Source organism: Scardinius erythrophthalmus, assembly GCF_964197995.2.
Source record: "Scardinius erythrophthalmus genome assembly, chromosome: 4".
Lineage (NCBI taxonomy): Eukaryota > Metazoa > Chordata > Actinopteri > Cypriniformes > Leuciscidae > Scardinius > Scardinius erythrophthalmus.
This window is the reverse complement of record NC_138224.1, coordinates 43,883,478-43,903,944: the sequence shown is the minus strand read 5'-3', so window position 1 is coordinate 43,903,944 and position 20,467 is coordinate 43,883,478. Positions and strand designations below refer to the sequence as shown.

Here is a 20,467-nt window from a genome sequence, read left to right as displayed (position 1 = left end):
ATCACAAGAACGCACCCCACGTGGGGGATTGTTTATTTATAAGCCAATCACATGAACGTGTTCACATAGCGCTATATGCATGTGGCGCGGGCGCGGGCTAGCGCGGTGGAGTTCTGTCAGTTGGTTGAGACCTCAACATGGCTTCTGGCAACGACAGGGGAGCGGTAAGTATAACTTAACGTGTTTAGCTAGTTATCTCCTTGTTATAAGATGTTGTTTAATTATTAATGTTAACCAGTTTAATTGTGCAACTATCAACATAAGCTAGCGAGCTACGCTAGCGTGTCTGCATGCTAATAGGGTCAGGCTAGTATCTTTCCATAAAGTTGAAATTCTTGTGAATTAAGTGACTGTTTGACAGGGTCTGTCGCCCCAAGCCGAGGTAGCAGAATCCATTTTTCTAAATTGTCTGAAATGATTACCTGTTTTGTAATAAGTAGTGATATGGGCACAGTGCACAAGTGTAAATTTGTTCAATAACATTTAATATGCATAATTTTTATACACACATCTTTGTCAGGGAATACCCATCCCAGAGATTTAATGGGAGGAGAGTGGCTACACAAATGTGCCTCATTCCGGGGTCAATATCCCTGAACTGGACAGTCCTCTTTTGGATCTGGAAATGATAGCACTGCGAGACAACATGGATCCATTGCAGCAATCGGACTGTTTTGGAGCGGATATATACCTCAACACTGTCCAATACGTTGAGAACTTAATTGAGGCTAGATAAAAGAGCATGTGGCTCTCTTGCCTCTTTCCAGTGGCTTCCTGTTACTTTGACCAAGAATTTAACAGAAACTACTTTAGAACATTTCAAATGATATTTTGATTGTGCCTTATGCTAGGAGCCCAGGATCCTCCATACTAACTGACACTACAAATGAATACAGTAAGTTAGTATGAATTTTATAAATAAGAAGTTTGTGTCTGGGCATTTTATTTTGAAAAGGAAAAAATCCAGCCCTAGTTTCCTCTCTACAGTGGCCATTGGATGTTTTGGAAAAGCAAACCTCGTCCTTAGCTAGGGTGACTGAAAGCTAAGTCACATTTGGTGCTGCATCCTGGGAAAGAATGTGGTCCACAAAGACTTTGTCCTCCATAGACCATGTGGACCATCGCAGAGGATTTCCAGGACTTAACAGCTGCCATAGGAAAAGACAAATGATTATTGGAATTAGAGCTTAATAGATACCTTTCAGCAACAACATTAAAACCAAGTTTGCTGCCGAAACAAGGCTGTGTTGTTGCAAAGTGCCGGACAAGCATAAAATTATTATTTTTTGAAACGGATTTTAAAACCGGCGTGGAAAAAGAGGTGTGCATACCAGCCTCCTACAGTTCTGCAGTCGGCTCAAGACGCAGTAGTCCAGCGTGGCGGCTACACATTTCCATGTTGTAAAATTTAAATAAGACAAAATTTTTATTGCAAATGCAAACCCCTCCATCAACGCAACATCATTGCCGTATTGTCAAAGAGCTGCGTGGACACACAATCTGAACAGTTGCGATACACAGTGTGGACATAATTTTAGATAATATTCCAATCGGATACAAAGATAATCGGATTTGGACTGACAGTGTGAATGTAGCCCATAGTTAACTACTTTACATCAACACTTCATTTACACATCTGGCTGATGCTGTGCCTCTCTCAACCACAAATGCCATCTTTCATCAGTTTTTTGCACTCTTCTCTTTAACTTTCAGCAGTCTATAGAACTCAAAATGTTTTTTCCTGGTCCGACCGATTAGTACAGACCAAAACACGACCATTTTTCAGCAGCAATAATTAGCCAAATTTTCAACTTTCAGTTCAGTGGCATTGTTTACGTTCAGTGCCTCCAAAATGGCTGACTTCCGGCTTGATGACGTGTAGTGAAAACCCTCGATAAAAGGTTGCAGGTGTAACCAAGGTTACTAATGCTCATATCAAACCTATGAGAAAAAAAGAAAAAGAGACAAAAGTAAGATTTAAATATAAATATTTTATTTATTTAAATTTTAAGATATTAAATATTGCTGAAGAAATAACAGTAAATATTACGAACTAGGAAAATAAATAATTTGAACAATTCGGATAGCCCCGCCCTCAGTGGGTTGCGTCATTACTAGCGCGGGTTAAAGAAGTGAGAAGCTGCGTCCGAAATCGAATACTTCCCTACTGTATAGTATGCGAAAAACAGTACGCGAGCAGAGTAGTATGTTCGAAATCATAGAATTCGAAAAACAGTAGGCGAAAAGTACCCGGATGACCTACTACTCCCGGCGCGATTCTGAAGTGCGCATACGATGGACACTTTACGATCCCATGATGCCACGGGAGAGGAGTTGTCGTCGTTATATTTGAAAATGGCGGAAAACGGAGACGTGGCTGTTTTCAAGTGTAAGTACTTTACAAAACACTTTTTGTTTATTTGTGGTTAAATTGTATTTGTTTAACATCATATAAGTAAACGATTGACTTGTTAAAAGTTTAAATAATGTAAATCGAGGGTACAATTTTGTGAATTGTCTGCAAAATGACAATTTTATCATTATTATTACCGAATAGAATGAGCTAATACCTGTCAGCTAGTTAACACTGTTTTACTTAAACATCGACGTTGGACGTTGTTTCTCAGTTAAATGAGATAGTTACAAAACTTTAATTTTTTATTTTACAATGATTTTATTTCTCCTTTACCAGTGTTGATATGTAATATATGTTGGCTACGTAGCAAGCTACTGTTATCAAGTGTACCTCAACTTGTGGTTCATCACTAATGTTAAATTCTGTGTTGATTTTGCAGGGGGCTGATGAACACACCTGTGTTCTTATAGAGTGGAGAGTGGCTAATGAAAGGGGGGAAAGAAAAGAAAGAGCGACGAGAACAGTAGGCCAGAGAGAGAGAGAGGAAAGATTCCTTCAGCTTTTAGAAATAATTGCTAAAAAATATAATAAAGAAAACAAATGTTACACACCAAGGCTCGAAATTGGGACCATTTTGGTCGCATATGCTCCTGAAATTTAATCTGTGCGACCTAAAAATATATTTGGGAGCATTTGTGCTAGTGCAAATAATGGTTGTGGTGCGACCTGTTTTCATTTCTCTAAAAAACGTTTGCAAATTACTTCACAGTGTGTACCTTATGTGCGCTGATACGCTATGGCCGGACCATCATTCTATCCAACGTTATATAACCATTCCAGGGGTTTTCATTTCCTGCATTGAATTTTTTTTTGCGGCCGCCAAAGCCTTATTTGATCGGTGAGTGATGTAGAATAGAATGACTGCTGCGCTCGACAGGGCGCATTGAGAGAGAGCCCCGGCCGCGCGTGCACGCCACGCACTCTCACGTCTTCAAACAACACGAGCGCTGTCTTGCTCTCTCTCCCTTGCGCATATTAAACAAAATCATTTGAAACGATAGAAAAAGGGCGGAAGACCAAAGTTTCACGTGGAGCATTCAGAGATTTTTTTTTCTCCTGAATTACCGTGGAGTGTGAATTGTGCTAAAAAATAAACTGCCGAGATAATCACACAACGCGTGCCGTAGGCTACACGTCCACTAATGACACGTCCGATTCGCGAACTAATGACTCATTTGAACCGATTCACTTTAATGAATGGTTAAAACAACAGATCTGTCCAACACTGAACTCATGATACGTCTGAATAACATATATATATATATATATATAGGTGTACAACAAATCAGTAACACTTTACAATAATGTTCCATTTATTAAATTCTAGTTAACTACATTAGTTAACATGTACTATTAATAAACTACACTTTGTTAATTTGTTAACCATTGTTAATTTTAATTTCAACATTTAGGCTACTAATAACCTACATTATTGAAATATTTTTTTTATTTGTTAACATAGTTAATGCACTGAGAAGTAACATGAATGAACAATGAACAGTTGTATTTTTATTAACTAAGATTAACAAAGATTAATAGCAATAGAGTGGCAAGTGCCAAGCAAAAAACCCAGGGACAGGTGTATGTTAAACAAATCAGGTTCGATTATTAAGGCTTTTAATCGGCAGGATGCTGCTGGTCGTTCCGCTCTATTGGCAGAGCTAATTATACGTCAAATATAACACCGCATACACCATCGCCAAAGAAGAGCTTGCCTTCACTAAATTTAAACCTATGTTGCAGCTCATGGAAAAAGAACGGAGTTGCAATTAACATGACATATGCAAATGACAAATCATGTGCCAATATCATCGGGGTGAGATAATATAGAGCCAGAAGACCAAATTTCAAATCTTGGCCACAGGATGTGTAAAGCCCCAGTGAAATGAAATCTGTTATTATATAATTTGTAGTTGTGGTGCTCCTTAATTTTTGGTGGGTGCTCCTAAATTTTTGCTGGTGCTCCTAACCTTTTGAAGTTGGGAGCACTAGTGCTACCAAGTAAAAAAGTTAATTTCGAGCCCTGCACACTCTTTCCATTTATTTGTTAATAAGTTCATTTTGTCATGCTGTTTTAGCCAGTTTTATTACAAAACACTTAACTCCCAGGGATTTACAGTAGTTAGATTGTCAGTTGTAAAGTGTTTAATATGTGGCATTGAGTAATTAATATTTTTAAAGGGTGTTGTGAGAGAGCATTTTATACAATAAAGTCTTGTATTACAACAATCAATTTCTTTCTGTGTCTTATTTATGAAAATTCACATTCACACAAATCAAATTAAATTAAAGAAATAAAATTCCATCAAAAGTACATATTTTTACATTAATATTATAGCCAAAATGCCTAAATTTGTTAGATCGTATAGTGTTTTTTTCCCTATTGTTGTTGTTAAACATACCTGCAGTTTATTAACAGAGGACAACACACAAGCCTTCAGGTTCACTCTCTTTCAGCTGAAGGATGTATGAGAAAAGACACGTTAAGTACTGTCCTCCATAACAGCACCTGCAATTCATCTAATATAGCCTACAGGTCACACATATGGCTATAAACATGCATTTTAACATCCAAATGAAAGCTACACACATTTAATATACTTACCAACATTTCTACAGACTTAATCCACCAAAATGATATGTGGAGAAAATGATTAACAGGGAAAAACCTGCACTCTAATTTGGCGCGCAGGCGGCAACATAAAACAAACACGTGCGTTTATAAAACTCCGAAAATACATTGAACTCTAGGCAGAAAAATGCATGTATAAACTTGTTACAGTTTTATGACATTTCTATAATAAATATCAACTTTAAACTTCACTTAATACAGCATATTTTCGCTCTTAAATGCAGAGCACTGCACACACCTGACTCTCTCCAGTCACAGGCTGTTTTGAGTGAGAGAGAGAGAGAGCACGCGCGGCCGGTCCATTACCGATGACGTCACTCACAGAACAAACTCAAAAATATTAATTATAAATAAAAATACATATTTTCCCTGTCTTGCAGGACAAAATAAAAATTATATTGATGATGTAAGTAATTGTTTTGAATTCTATTTAACCAATTTAATTATTGAACAAATAAAAGTTTGCTGGAACAGTTACCAGGGAAACTCCAAACACTACTCAAATATGTGATATGTAGCTGGAACACCAGCACCTCGATGTCCTTTTTTTCCACCCATGGTCGCAATCATAGACTGTAAAAAAAGATGGACGACGCCCCTTCGCTCTCTTCCATTGATGAGAACTGAAGCCGTCAGAGTCCCGATATGGCGCTGACATATTGGAACTTGAGTCTGCGCAGTAGCGATCTCGGGACCAGACCTGCGCAGTAGTGAGCAGGAAGTAAAGCCGCGAAATCAACGCTCCGCCCTCACTCTCGCAGAATGCACTCAGGGAGAGTGGATTCTGCACACTTTTTTAAAAATTGATTGCAGTACGACAAGAGGCTTGTTAAAATAAAGTAAATACAATCTCCTCAGTCCTCCGAAGATCCCGAAAAAAATGTCCGTTGGTGCTTCAGTGACTACTTCGCTCGAGAACCTGTCAATCACAGCTGTCAATCATGACGTTACACACCACCGCATCACATAACTAACTAAAAAACAACTTATTTTTGAAACAGACACTTGAACTTACATCAGCGTGATGAAAACGACAGCAAATGAAAGAAACCACCTTTGGAAAAAAGATATTTGAAGTGTAATTTAATTGTTTAGTTGGTCTCACGTCCCGTTGAATAACACGGGGAGGCGGGGCTTATGACCTATACTAGGACCAGTCACCGGGGGGCGATCGAGACGTTTTGGCTTCACTTTTCAGGGCTTGTGCGGCACGCTTGGTCGCAATCAGTGACTGACTGGATGGACTACCGTGAAAGTCGGAGGTTGGGGTGGAGGTCAATCAGAATCAAGAGTAATTATTTTTCTGTTCATCTTTTACACTAAGTGTGAATGTGTGAGCTTTTTGTCTTCCAATGTCGTATCCTTGGACAACCAAGCCATATATTTTTATATGCACCCCCAGGAACACCTTTATTTGAAAACTTAAAAACACAAACACATACGTGAAAACATTGTGTATTATAAGGACAAAAGTGATTTATGGGGACAAACGGTTTAACAAAGTGAAGGCAACATTCTCATGCTGAAACTGGTAACACAAGGCTTATCCAGGTACTGCGAGTCACTGCGACAGGTGCAATTTAATGACATATATTAAAATAATAATACATCAAAATAATTAAATTTGATTTTAAATGGGCAAAAATTATTTCAAATCATAGTTTGTGTTCCTGTAGTTACTACTGTGGCTGTAACTGTATAATGTATAATAACAGGATAATGGTACATTCAGCTAGTTGTAATCGCAAAATTAACCTCTCCAGAGTGAAACGATGTATTTTATAATAACAACCAGCTGTCTGCACATTTTACCTTATATTGCTTTGTAATAACACATATTCTGTGATATGAATGTTCGTCATCATTTGCATTTACATGTATTCATTTGGCAGACGCTTTTATCCAAAGCTACTTACAAGTAGTATGCAGTGTGCAGCTATCACTGCAGAGCAAACAGGGGTGAGGTGCCTTGATCAAGGACACTTCAGTCATTTCCTGCTGGCACTGAAAACTGAACCAGCGACCTATATATATATATATATATATATATATATATATATATATATATATATATATATATATATATATATAATAAAAAAAAAAAAAAAATATATATATATATATATATAGCCTATATATATATATATATATATATATATATATATATATAAATAATATATATATATATATATATATATATATATATATATATATATATATATATATATATATATTTTAATATATATATATTTTTTTTATATGAGAACATAAAACAGTACACCAAGTATGGAAACAAGAAGCAAAGTTTAATGTGTGCTTTTTCAAATACAAAAATAAAGCACTTAGGTAAAGCACTTTACCATTTACCTTTGATAAACTTAATAATGAACAAAGCATATTATATCATATCACTAAACAATGTATAACCTTTCTCATACATATAAAACCAAAAAATATTAACAACGCCATCAAAACACTAAATGTTTTGTGCCTTTCTCTTTCTCTTCTCTGTCAAACCCCTATTCCGAGCAAAGTCTCTGATATTTTGTAAAGAGCGATTAGCCAAAGCAGGACGCTCAGCATTCTTGCAACTGCTGGCAATCAATTTTAGTGGCGAGTTTTCCCTGTGTAATGTGGTTTTTAAAGTGTCTCATTACTGCTGCGATTTCAGTTGGAGACCATTGCTGTTTTTGTTTCCTTCTGGCATTCTTCTTTTCAGCAGGTTTTTCAGGAACGACTACAAAAGAGAAAAACAGATTCCTAGGATAAACACAATGATGACTAGATCTCATCTTCCTATTCTTCCAACCAGTCTAATAATTATCTTTAGTCTAGACCATAGATATAACTAGATGCCGCCTTCAAGCACTCCAGGCACGTAGAAGTGTCCGCCATCTTGGAACGCTCCACATGTCAGCTCACTTACTGTTTGGTAAATATGCCACAACACTGTGCAGTAAAAACCGTTGCGATATAAATACCCCCCAAAAATGGTATAACCTTTTACAGGTAAGTATGTATTATTTATTTTGAGTGTTTATATCCATCAACTGATTATTAGTTAGTATAAGTAATGATTGTATCATTTTATGTCGTGTTTGCTAACGTTCTTGTTTAGCAGTTTTAAAAATCTTAACGTCAACCAAAAATATTTAAAAGGGCTTTTAGGGCTTTTTTATTTTCATTAGCTTATTTGTAAAATTATTTAACATCAAAGATAACCTTAATCATATGATAATCATGTGCTTTAACTCTACGGCAGATGTAGACAATTATACACGTACATAGCTAGCCCTGCAGACTCGTTCAGCTCGCTCTGTGCACAGCCCTGCTTCGCATGGTTGCCAGATCGCTGTAACTTTACATAGTATAACTTCCCTATCCTCAACACTGATTTTTAGCTTCGACTAACATTTATATATCCTTAAAATGGATTAGTAGTTAAAAACTTCCGTCTTGTCTTACATGCAGATGGGCTTTCTAAGGCAGAGTCATCATCTATGAACGGAATGATAAAATACAGTAACATACAGTAGGCACTGCTTGGTCTACATGAACTGAATCAATCCTTGCTAAACATGCTAGTTAAATGAGATAGATGCCCATACCATCTGAGATGCTTGGAAGATCCTCGACAGGTCACCTAACTCGCTTTAATGCTGTGGTATGAATAATATAGTTTACTATTAAGGTTTTGGTGTCACATGTTTATTTATATACAAGCATAAACTAGAGTAAACACCATGATGACTAGATCTCATCTCCTTATTCTTTCAACCAGTCTAATAATTATCTTTGGTCCATCAGCAGTCAGTTCTCAGCTCCACACACACAGGAACTCAGTCCAAACATATCTACATCAGTGACGTTTTACTCCCATCTCCACACACACAGAAGAATAGAAGAATGTCAGTAACCAGACAGTTTCTGGTCTCATTGACTTCCATAGTATATATTTTTTTCCTACTATGAAAGTCAGTGAGACTAGAAACTGTCAGAAGAAATTCATACAGGTTTGAAACAACATGAGGGTGAGTATATGACAGAATTTTCATTTTAAAGTGGAGTATCCCTTGAAGTCTTCACATGTATATGAATGTGTGTGTGTATATGTGTGTATTGTATCTGACCTCAGTGTGTTACCCTACTGTTCACTGTGTGTGTGTGTGTGTGTGTGTGTGTGTGTGTATGAAGATTTCAGATGCAAAAGCCTCTAAGTGCCATCTGAAATTTTCTTCTAGAATGATAATTTTTATCAAGCTCGTATATTTAAGTTCAGTAATTTCACTTAAATGACAATGAAGATGACCTATTAATTGTCATTTAAGTGAAATTACTGAACAAGCAAATATACAAGCTTGATAAAAATGATCATTCTAGAAGAAAATTTCAGATGGCATTTAGAGGCTTTTGCATCTGAACTCTTCATATATATATATATATATATATATATATATCAGTGGCGGCTGCTGGTCTTTCAAAGAGGGGAAGCTAATTTTCATAAAAATGATTCATTTATTTATACGTAAATTCTACGTTCCTTTTCAAGAAAATGTTCTGTGAAAAATGAATGTAATAATATAATAAAGGTATAAATAATAATATAATAAAGTATAATAATAATGCTACTAATAATAATATATATTTTTTATAATTTTAATTATTTTTGAATTATTACTAATAATAATAATATAAAAATATATAATAAGTAATAATATAATAAAGGTATAAATGTATAATTGTGTGAAATGTAGTATAAAAATTGGCTAGCAATTTCGACAAGCAAATACCAAGAAATAGGTTGCATCAGTTTGTCTTTGAAAAATCCGCGATGGGACTGAGCTCGAACAGCTTCAACATCAGCGACTTTTTATTGTATGAAATCGCTGTCAATCAAAAGCAGACACAGCCTTTCGACAGACCCTCCAATCATCACGCGGAAGCCTGGAGTCCAGGCCAGCCCACTCCTCATTCACCCCCAGAGAAGCTGAGCTTCCATGGGCGGGACATAATCGCAGCATTTATCCAATGACCGTCTAGTTTCGAAGCGCTGAAAAAAACTGTTCGAAGCAGCCCCATAGAAGTCAATGGAAGCTGGGCTTCAACAGGGAAATGCACTGTGACGCTACGGGAATGTATGAGAAGGAAATCGAGTCAGCCGACCTGCTATATGTAACTGATTCTGAACGAACTCGTCTTTGAGACGAACGTTTTCTAACGCATTTTAGTCAATAAAATGTTAATACAATAGTACATATTTGACCATTCATTTTTTGACATTATAGGGGAAGCCGAGCTTCCCTTGCAGTCTTAAAGAAATCGCCACATATATATATATATATATATATATATATATATATATATATATACACTCTACCGTTCAAAAGTTTGGGGTCAGTCAGGGCCGGTTCTAGAGGCCCTGGCCCCTGCTGAAATCTGATTGGCCCCCGTTCCTAGGGGTGGGGGAAAAAATCGATTCTTAGATGCATCGCGATGCGGACGTGGACGATTCTGAATCAATTCACAAATGTAAAAAATCGATTTTCTAAAAAAAATTTTTTTTCTTTTTTCCTATTAACGTAATATTGACGGAACGCAAAAGGCGGAACTCTAAAGCGGACGTGCAGTGCGCGGACAGTCTGTGGCGAGCACATAACAGAGACTCGCACATAACAGACGCATGATGGCTGAAATTCGAACGGCACCCTCTTCCTTAAAGGGGCCATGTGTAAAAATTGAGGTAAAAATATCCCAAAAATGAGCTACACGCATCAAAAGAATGAGAAGAAATAAGGGCGATGATGTCATTAAAAAAATGTCAAGTTATAGTGCTGCAGAGATATCAACCTTAATTAGCATTAGCATTACTAGCCACGGCCCGACAGGTGTCGTAATACCAGTTTCGGCCATGGGAGGCGGTATACGGGCAACATAACCACCAGCCAAACATGCAATACACGAATAACTCGCACGGCTTGTGGGCGTACTTGAACCTGATGTCAATCGTGTGGAAAGTACAGCCCACTACTACATTTCAGTTCAGGGAAGAGAGCGGAAGGATGGCTGAAGCCCTTGGCAAGAGGCCCCTACCACCACCCGCTGCAGGGAAAAACCGCGCTCTGAAGCACAGATAAAATCAGATAAGAAAAGGAGCCGAACCCGAGTAAACATCGGCACTGTTTTCCATCGCTGGAGACAACTGATGGACATGAAAGAAATTAGGTTCGACTCCGAACTTGCAACATTTCTTTTGGATTGGCAAGTAAGATGCTGTTAGTATTTCGCTAGAAGTTTGTTTTATATGTTTGTGTAGTTTTTTCGGGAAGTTATAACATAGAAATGTATCGAAGGCTGTTCGATAAACGTGCTAATGTTAGCGATGGCTAACCGTAGCTGCGTTTGATAATTAGCTCTAACTTACCCACAGATCCGATCCGGTTTTCACCTGTTATCTACCAGAGCCCGTCTCTACCAAGCTGATGCTAAAATGTAACATTACCTAAGAAGCTTGAAATGTCTTCGATGATAATGAACCCCAAATAGACGCACGCAGGGTCCAAAACTAACACCCGCCAAGCGCCATATGCGGGTAGATTTTCTGTTTGGCGAGTAAATCTCAAAAGGCTATCCGCCACACTGGCGGGTGAACGTTCATGCCAAAATATGACATTTTAAGCGCGCAAGCGCTCTTCTGCCTCTAAAAACAAGCAGAGAGAGCGAGAGCGAGCCCCGGCCGCTCAATATATTCACTATATTCAGAGCGGTCAAGTTTCCCCGTACTTTTTGACAAGCGTCCTTGACAGGGCGGCCAGAGCTTCTTTGCAGCTCAAGTCGGCAGCGGTGTATACAGTTTTAGTAACGCTCTATCTGTTGACGGCGCTGAGGAAAAAGCTCCCGCCACTGGAAGAAGCTGTCGCCGCTCATTTTTGTACTCCTGCGCACCCATCAAAGCCGTGCAGAACGTCTTCAGCACTTATTATATATGTTCATGAACTCCGCCGCTGGCCAGGCTGCTTCTGCTTACACACCCTGGACGCACGAAACGTAACGGAAAACATTGCAAGGTGTAATGAGACCGAATGTTTTTTGGTGACTAATGATAACTTAGCTAGAAGTGGTATTGCTAATGAAAATCAAACTTGATATATGCTGCTAAATTAGCTTCAGGCGGGCAGCATACGTAACACTCTAAATAGATGTTGTCCCTATTTTCACTTGTATATGTGCAGCTAAGAAGGTAGGGGCGGAGCATAGAGACTATGCCGTTTCTCGTTTGTTACTCTAGAGTAGACCAATTCACTTTCTGGAGGTATACTGCCCCCATCTGGTATGGAATGTGGAGTATGACTTGATTTTTTTTTGCCAGACATGACACATGGCCCCTTTAAAGGGTACATAACATGCAGTTTCACCTAATCTCATGTTAATCTTGATATCTCCAAAAAGTGTTTAGTTTTATTATATTTATAAAAGAAAAATACAGCTTTCCGATTCTCTCCGGAAAAAGCCGAGGTCCTGGAGGCGGAGCTATAGAGTCAAGCGGTAGTGCTTTATTTCCAGCAAAAGACAGAAATCTGATCCAGTTGTACTTACATGAATGGGGTCTTTTATCACTGGGACCGCTCCACGTTTTAATAGCAAACGATTTGCAAATCCAGCGTCGACCTGGGCCTTGGGCCTTAAAACATTCGTCACTGAAATGACCAGAACACACAACCGCACTTCCGACACTCCGTTGCTGCCCCGGAAAAACAAACTGCATCCACTGTTCCTGTAACACTGGGTTCTTTGGAAAGCTGAACACGGTAAGCTTTCCCTCACATCCAAAAACACACTTTTTTGGAGACATTCTTGAACAAATCCTATGCAGCGCTGGCTGCCGATGATTTCCTGTTGAAGCGCGTTGATGTGCGCGGTCTCGCTCTCCTCTGGTCGACGTGTGCGCGGGCGAGCTTTTCCGGGAGAAAAGCTCATATAAGGAGTTCCACTCTGATCTACGTCATTAGATCCACGGTCGAAAAAAAACAGCCGAAACTTGCACCAACCCGGAAGTAAGATTTTCGGCAGAGAAATTCTCCGTTATTCGTCCAAAATATTTTTTTTAAACTTTGCCCATGTTTAGCATGAGAATCCATCTCTTTAACAGTGTAAACAACTCTGAATACATGAAACACCATTGTACCCCCCCTTTAAAAGCTAACGTATGGAAAATTGGCAATTTCATTGTTACCTATTTAGTATTTTTTGTATGAGAGCTGCTTTCTGTATTGTTTAGTTTTCACATCAATATGCTGTAAACCGATCTGTTATACGTACGTTGTACTGCCCTGCAATATGTGCAATGCCAGTCACAAAAAGTTACATTTTGACTGTGCTCTCTGCAGATGTTCATTCATTTTTTTTGTATAAGCTGTTTTTGATTGTGGTATACAGCAAACATTTCAAGTCATAACTCTTTATTATTTAGTTGTGAATAAGAGCGGCTTTGTATGTTACTAATTATTCAGAATATGCGTAAGTCCACAAGCATTATATGAGAGCTGCAGGTACATAATTCTATATTTTTGATCGAAAACTATTTGTGAATTTGCTACAGCAAAATGTTTTTTTTTTTGTCTGAACTGGATTATATCAGAGCCCGTCTACGGAGAGCCTGCCCACTCCCTATTAAGCCCTGTTGTACCGAATTTTGGTTGTAGTACCACAAGAGTTCCACTGGGGGCGATCGCCATGAGTGCAAAATGAATGGGAGTCAATGGGGCTAGACGGCTAAATTTGTCTCTTTCACCCGATTGCCATTGAGAAATTTCAGATTTGATTGTAGATTTTGCAAGTTCAACATGGGTTTTAGGTCGAAAGTTGAATGAACGAGTACTTATGTCCTTTTGATTTCTTACAGGTTGAGTTGTTGTTGTCCATAACACGCTAGCATTCTGCTAATGAACGCTGATTGGTCAGTGAAGGACTGATTACGACCAGAGATCCCGCTTGATGGCATCGTGTCATCTGAAGCGGGACCAGAAACAAACAAAACAAAAACTCTTCTAGCACGTGTATTTACCTGTGTCAGCTGTGTTGTCGATGCCTCGAGAGAAAAGAAAGTGCAGAGCGCGAAAGCACCAGAGTGACTGAAGGATTGCCGTTAAGCAGTATCTCTGGTCGTACATGTGTATGACGTCATTGACACTTTAAAAGACTTTTTAAAGCAAATAAGTGACTCTAAAAAATCTAACACCCAGCAATGTGTAATTTATTTGCATTTCCTTTCGAATACAACATTCAAATTACTAGATAAAAAATTATATCCTGAGAAAAGTGGATTTTTATTGGTATAGCGCCATAGACCTCCATTCATTCTGCACTCGTCCTGTGAGCGCCCTCATATGGAATCAGAGAGGAACTGCAACCAGTTCAGAAGCCGGAAGTTCAGTGAGAGTGAAACTTCTCGCCATATTAGACATTCTCTGATTATATTGCTCATTGGAAATAACAAGAGGATGTTGGTTAGAAGTCTATTATTAAATGCTAGAGATTCAGAATATGCTGAAGTTTGTATTAATTTACTACAAGTACGCTGCTAGTACAGGCACAGATTTATTTTCCTGTTGGTTCTTTGCAATGTTGGGACACATGCTGGCAAATGTAACCTTACAGTTGACTTGCATTTGTTTTATTAATAAAATTAATATAGGAAGTATTGGAAGTAAGTTCGTTATGGGTCATCATAAATACTTTGCTTTAAAAGTACCAAGTAGTAAAAAAAAAAAAATCGTTAATAATCGATAATTGTTACCCTCTGAATCGTAATCGAATCGAATCGTGAGGTGCCTAGACTAGAGATTCCCACCCATCAATCGTCGACGAGAAGAGCAACCGGAGAATTCTTCACAACGATCACAGATGCAATTCCACCCCCAAACAATAATTTACTGTTTATAAGCGACGACATGATTATGAAACTTAAAAGGTGGAATTCAGAAAGAAGTGCATTGTGTCTTTTATGCACAGTATAAATAAATGAAAAAAATCATTAAGAACTTTACTGGCTCATAATTTTTTTATTAGAAATAATCATAAATGTTTCTTGAGCATCAAATCATCATATTAGAGTGATTTCTGAAGGATCATGTGACACTGAAGACTGGAGTAATGATGCTGAAAATTCAGCTTTGATCACAGGGATAAATTACACTTTAAATTACTGTATATTCACAGAGAAAACAGCTGTTTTAAATTGGAATAATATTTCACAATATTACTGTTTTTGTTTGTATTTTTAATCAAATAAATGCAGCCTTGGTGAGCAGAACATACTTCTTTTAAAAACATTAAAAATCTTACTGACCCCAAACTTTTGAACTTATGAAAATTACTTTTTCCTTACCAAAAATCAACATCTGTCACTGTTCATAGGTTTGTGTGTCTCTCTCTGTGTGTTTTTTTAATTTTTTTAATTTATTTTTTTTTAGGTAAAATGAATTGGCCAAATAATATTTAACTTATTTAAGAAATTACACAAAAGCTCTCGACAAAGGCGTGATCTGCGAGCAGCTGACCGACGACTCATCGAATCGTGAGCATGAACGACGTAAAAACGCAGACGAAAGCGGAAAGAAGAACTAAAAACATTGCTCTAGTTGTGCAGTCAGTGGAATGAGCTCTTTAAATGTCCGCGCTTGATGTGACCGCGCATGTTACGTGACAATACCAACCCATGTTGGCCATCGCATGTAGTACGTCCGGACTCCATTCATACTACCTGTATTCATACTATATTATAGAGGGTACTTGTTTAACGGTCGAGAAGTACGTTCTAATTTAAATGTAGTAAGTTAACGTTACCTACTCACATAGTACGCGATTTCGGACAGGGTCTCTCATCACAGAGAAAAGTGAAATGGCCGCTGGAGCAGTGACGCACGTCAATTGTGTGTGTAAAGTTAAAGGGTAACTAAACCCTAAACCCACTTTTTTTATTTAATGATCTGTAAGAATGAGGCTTTATTAGTGCTGTTCATTGATTCGAGTAACTTTTTTGACATTTGGGTATAAAGTGTTTTAATTTTACAATATATGGTGTAAAAACGTCTGAGTGCTGCCCTCTTAAGGTTGAACGGTGGCTACTGCAGTTGAATTTTCCTATTGGATGTTGCGGTGGCAAGTGACGTAAAAGGTGGCAGGTGACGTAAGCAGGTTCCAGCTCTACCACGCTCCTGGTACGAGCTCACCACGCCCTTGGTATGAGCTAGCGTAGATTTATCTGTGTACAGTGGTCAGGAGGGTACGTAGGTGTAGTGTTGCTGGTTGCAACAGCACTGCTGGACTGCATAGCTTTCCAGCAGACTTGGAAAATAGGCGCCAGTGTTTGCATGCACTTGGCCTGGAAGACCGTGAGTGTGAAACCTGCATTTTCGCGGGATTGCTTCTCCAACGCAATAGAGGTGGAAATGGGCTTCTCCACACAGCTCGCGCTGAAAAGCGACAGTGCAAAATGCTGCTGATCCTGCATGGACTCCACCACCGCAGCGGCGTCTTGATGTGAGTGATCATATATATTTTAATCACAATTTATGGTTAGGCTAAAGTTAATCCTCTGGGGTCGACAAACGCGTCGGCGCATTTTGCTGGATTTTTTCACATAGCGGCAAAATATGAATATGCCTATAGAGAGCGCGCGCTATTGACATCAACTCGATAAAACCAGAGAATGACGGGCTCTGATAAAACTCATCAGATGCACTTTACGTCGTCTTTCGACTCTGTGAGCAAACTCCATTTTAGAGTCTGACAGCAGGTCTCAGGTGCACGCCCCCCCCCCCGCTCACGGTTCGTCCCCTCTATCTCCGCTGGGGTCTGCCCACTTTTCTAGCATTTTTCAAATATTGACAGTGGGTGGAGTCAGGCTCTGACCAGGGCCCGTATCCCTAAAGATTCTGAGAATCCTCTCAGAGAGCTCCTAACTTAACCTAAAAATTCCTTGCCAGGAGTTTTAGCTTAGAAGTGATTCCAGAACATATTCAGTGAACTCTGAGCAAGGAATGGATGGAAAATCCTATCTTAGTGAGGAGGTGTGGTTGACCCCGTTGCTAGGTATGAGTCATCATTTCAAAAGCCGTGATTGGTTGATCCTACAAGTTTGATGAAAATGAACTTTTGTTGATAATGAGCAAAGGATGTACCCTCAAATCAATAAACATAATTATACACTCTAATCTTATGCGGACTGTAATTGTAAATAATATTTCACATTCAAGAAAATATCTGGAAAATGAATAGTAATCTGTAGGGGTTATAGCCTAACATTAGAATCTAAAATATGTGAAAACTTAAGCTCATTACACCCTGTTCAAATAATGATTCGTGTCTTATTTGCTCATATTAATATCCTAGCTGGCATATTTTGTACTTTCACTCCCATATGGACCCCATTGAAAACAAGATGGCCTATCTCAAGGGGCTGTCCTTAATGAAGTAGAAATTGCAACGTTACAACTCAGTGTGGTCTTAACGAGGGTAACACGGCTCAGCTTTTATCAATGTCTGTGATTGCTGGCTGGTCTATTTATGAAGGCTTGTTAACAAATATCCTACAAACACAGAAAATGGAGAAAAAAAGGAATGTCATCCAGTGTTTGCAGGACATCTCTCCTGCCTCCTCTGTTGGCCATTTTGTGCAGCTGCTTAGGGGAACTCCTAAGCCACTAAAAGTCCTCTTCCCTGCTCTTAGCAGATCTCGCCTTAGGAGCCCTTTTAAGCGCTAGGAATCTTGAGGAATAGCTTTTATATTAACTGGGATTTTCGTGTCACTTTTAGGGGAAATTCTAAGAAAACATCATGACTCTGAGAATTTTCTTAGAATTTGGCCGCTAGGAGCCACTTTTTGCACAAAAATTCTTTAGGGATACGGGCCCAGGGGTTTAGTTACCCTTTAAGAAAGTAAGTGAGAACTAGATTAATAACGGAAAACAGGACAATATTGTTGACAGGAAAGAGTTGTTTAAATAGTTGTCATTGCATTTGTAATCCAAGGATTAAATGAGAAGTTGAGTTGATTCATCTGACGAAAACTGTGTTGAACAGATTTTCCTTGATTCATCTGAGATTATTTCTGATCATTAGCATTTTATTCTTGGTAAGTGAGTTCATAAACTGCCTTAATTAGTTAGGTTGTGTATTGTTCAGTCTGGTCTTAAATTATACTGTGCTGTATAATTCTTGAGAAATATATTTAGAAAATGTAATTGAAGGGGTAAATTAAGAGTTTAATTACTGCTTAAAAATGTTTAATGCACATTTGTTGACTTCATGAGTGTAATGTGTGTAACGCAGCTCACGTGGAGTTTTGCTAGCCATGTGGTACGAGCTAAAAGCTAATTGAGTGCACATAATTTTAAAACGGAATTTTCTTGATTTTTAGCCAATAGTTGTGTTTCTATTCCCAGCTAACAAAAAGACGTCCCTAGAACGTCCCTGAACGTCCTCTGTGAACGTCCTCTGGACGTTTTCGTGTAGGGTTCTTTAAACGTTAGCAGGACGTCGCGGGGGACGTTCGCAGGACGTCACGGGGGACTTTCGCAGGACGTTTGCAGGACCGTCGTGCGACGTCCCGAGGGACCTTCGTGGGACGTTTGGAAAACATTCGGGGACCTTTACAGAACGTTCATTAGAAGTCCTTTTAACATCCTTTTATCATTTTATTTTACTTCTGGCTAACCAAAGAAAACAGACACGTTAAGGAACAAAGTATTTATTTGAACAATTGTAAAGGTGTTGTGCTCTTTCCGTGTGTGTGTGTGTGTGTGTGTGTGTGTGTGTGTGTGTCTTCAAACGCGCTGGCAGCTGTGTGTGTGTCTCGGTCGGTCAGCTGTGGGGTTAGTCCGTTGGCAATTCTTCCCCCTGGCATCTAAAACAACAAAATTAACACATTCAGTAGTGTTATGATTTTATATGTCTATATATGAATATGTGAAATATAACGTCGTCTCATTTCAGCAACATTTAGCAGCTAACGTTAGTTAGCATAACTTAACGGTTAGCAGTGGTACACGGCGGACAACTTCAGCAAACGTTTTAAAAAGTCAAATTTTCATAATATGTAATGATGTATAGTGGTTAGGATAACTAATGTATACTAATCTAAAAATTAAAAATACCTTTTAGACAGACGAAAGGGAAAACACAAGGCCGCGTCTGAGGAGGACCGTTAACTGTCACTACGCAGCTGAGCGTTGCCATGGATACATGGATACATGCTGCGTGGCATAATGAATGACGTCACTCGCTTAGGTGCATTTGATCGTAACTTGCTGGTGTGTTATATTCTGCCAAAATTATTGTGTGTAGCTATATGACACTTTTTTTTGTTATTTGAAATGCAATGTGCAATCAGTCTTAAGTGCAATAATTAGAATAATATTTTTCTAAAATAACTTATTTTGAATAAAACCAGTCCTTCGATCGCCCTGACCAACATTTTTAGGTAGCCTAAATTAGGATTTGTCTTACCTGTGTTATTTTCCACTTTCTTTCCAGCATGTGCTTTTCCATTCTTCGCATTTTCCTTGGCTGCATTCATGTGAAGTCGATGCATTATTTTAGAGCTCCTAAGATTCAACCTTATTTTCTTAATGCGGAATAATAAATTGAATCAATTCTCATGTTTTTGATGTTTAAATTATATTGGCTGAAAACAGACTCGTGATTTGATTACATCTTTAATTAGTGATAGAAGTTATAAGTAACATGAAAGTTATTATCTTAACATTACAATTAAAACACTAACATTTTTAACATTAACTTTTAACTAATTAACTATTAATTTTACAATTAATTTAAATAATATTTTTACTATAGTTTATTTTCAGTTATAAAACTATAACGTCAATCTGCAAAACAAAAACCATGTTTTTAGATAAAATCCATTATCACAGTTAATTTAATGGATAAAAAAAATCCCCTTTTAAATCCAATATGGGTTTATATTTTAGTTTAATCATTCATTTGTCTGAGTTGCAAGATGTCCGGTCTAATGATACAAATCAAAGGCATGGGCGACTGGATTGTGTTGTCATGGAAATGGCATGTGAGAGACGTTCGCAAACTGGCACGGACAAATGTCCTCAGAACGTCCATCAGCGAACGTTACAAAGCGGACCAGATGCGGACGTCCCCCGAAGGTCCGTTCGGGAACGTTACAAAGCGGACCAAATGCGGACGTCCCCCGAAGGTCCGTTCGGGAACGTTACAAAGCGGACCAAATGCGGACGTCCCCCGAGGGTCCGCTCGGGAACGTTACAAAGCGGACCAGATGCGGACGTCCCCCGAAGGTCCGCTCGGGAACGTAATTAAGCGGACCAAATGCGGACGTCCCCCGAAGGTCCGCTCGGGAACGTAATTAAGCGGACCAAATGCGGACGTCC

General features: G+C 38.5%; 1 long non-coding RNA gene across 1 annotated transcript; it reads right to left on the bottom strand.

The window, feature by feature from the left end:
• Positions 1-466: 466 nt before the first annotated feature.
• LOC308689187 lies at positions 467-5,319 on the bottom strand. Its single transcript, XR_014029967.1, has 4 exons — positions 5,022-5,319; positions 4,819-4,873; positions 1,837-1,941; positions 467-1,148 (listed from the first exon to the last, which is right to left on the bottom strand). It is a non-coding gene; the product is annotated as an uncharacterized lncRNA (long non-coding RNA).
• Between the last annotated feature and the right edge of the window lie 15,148 nt (positions 5,320-20,467).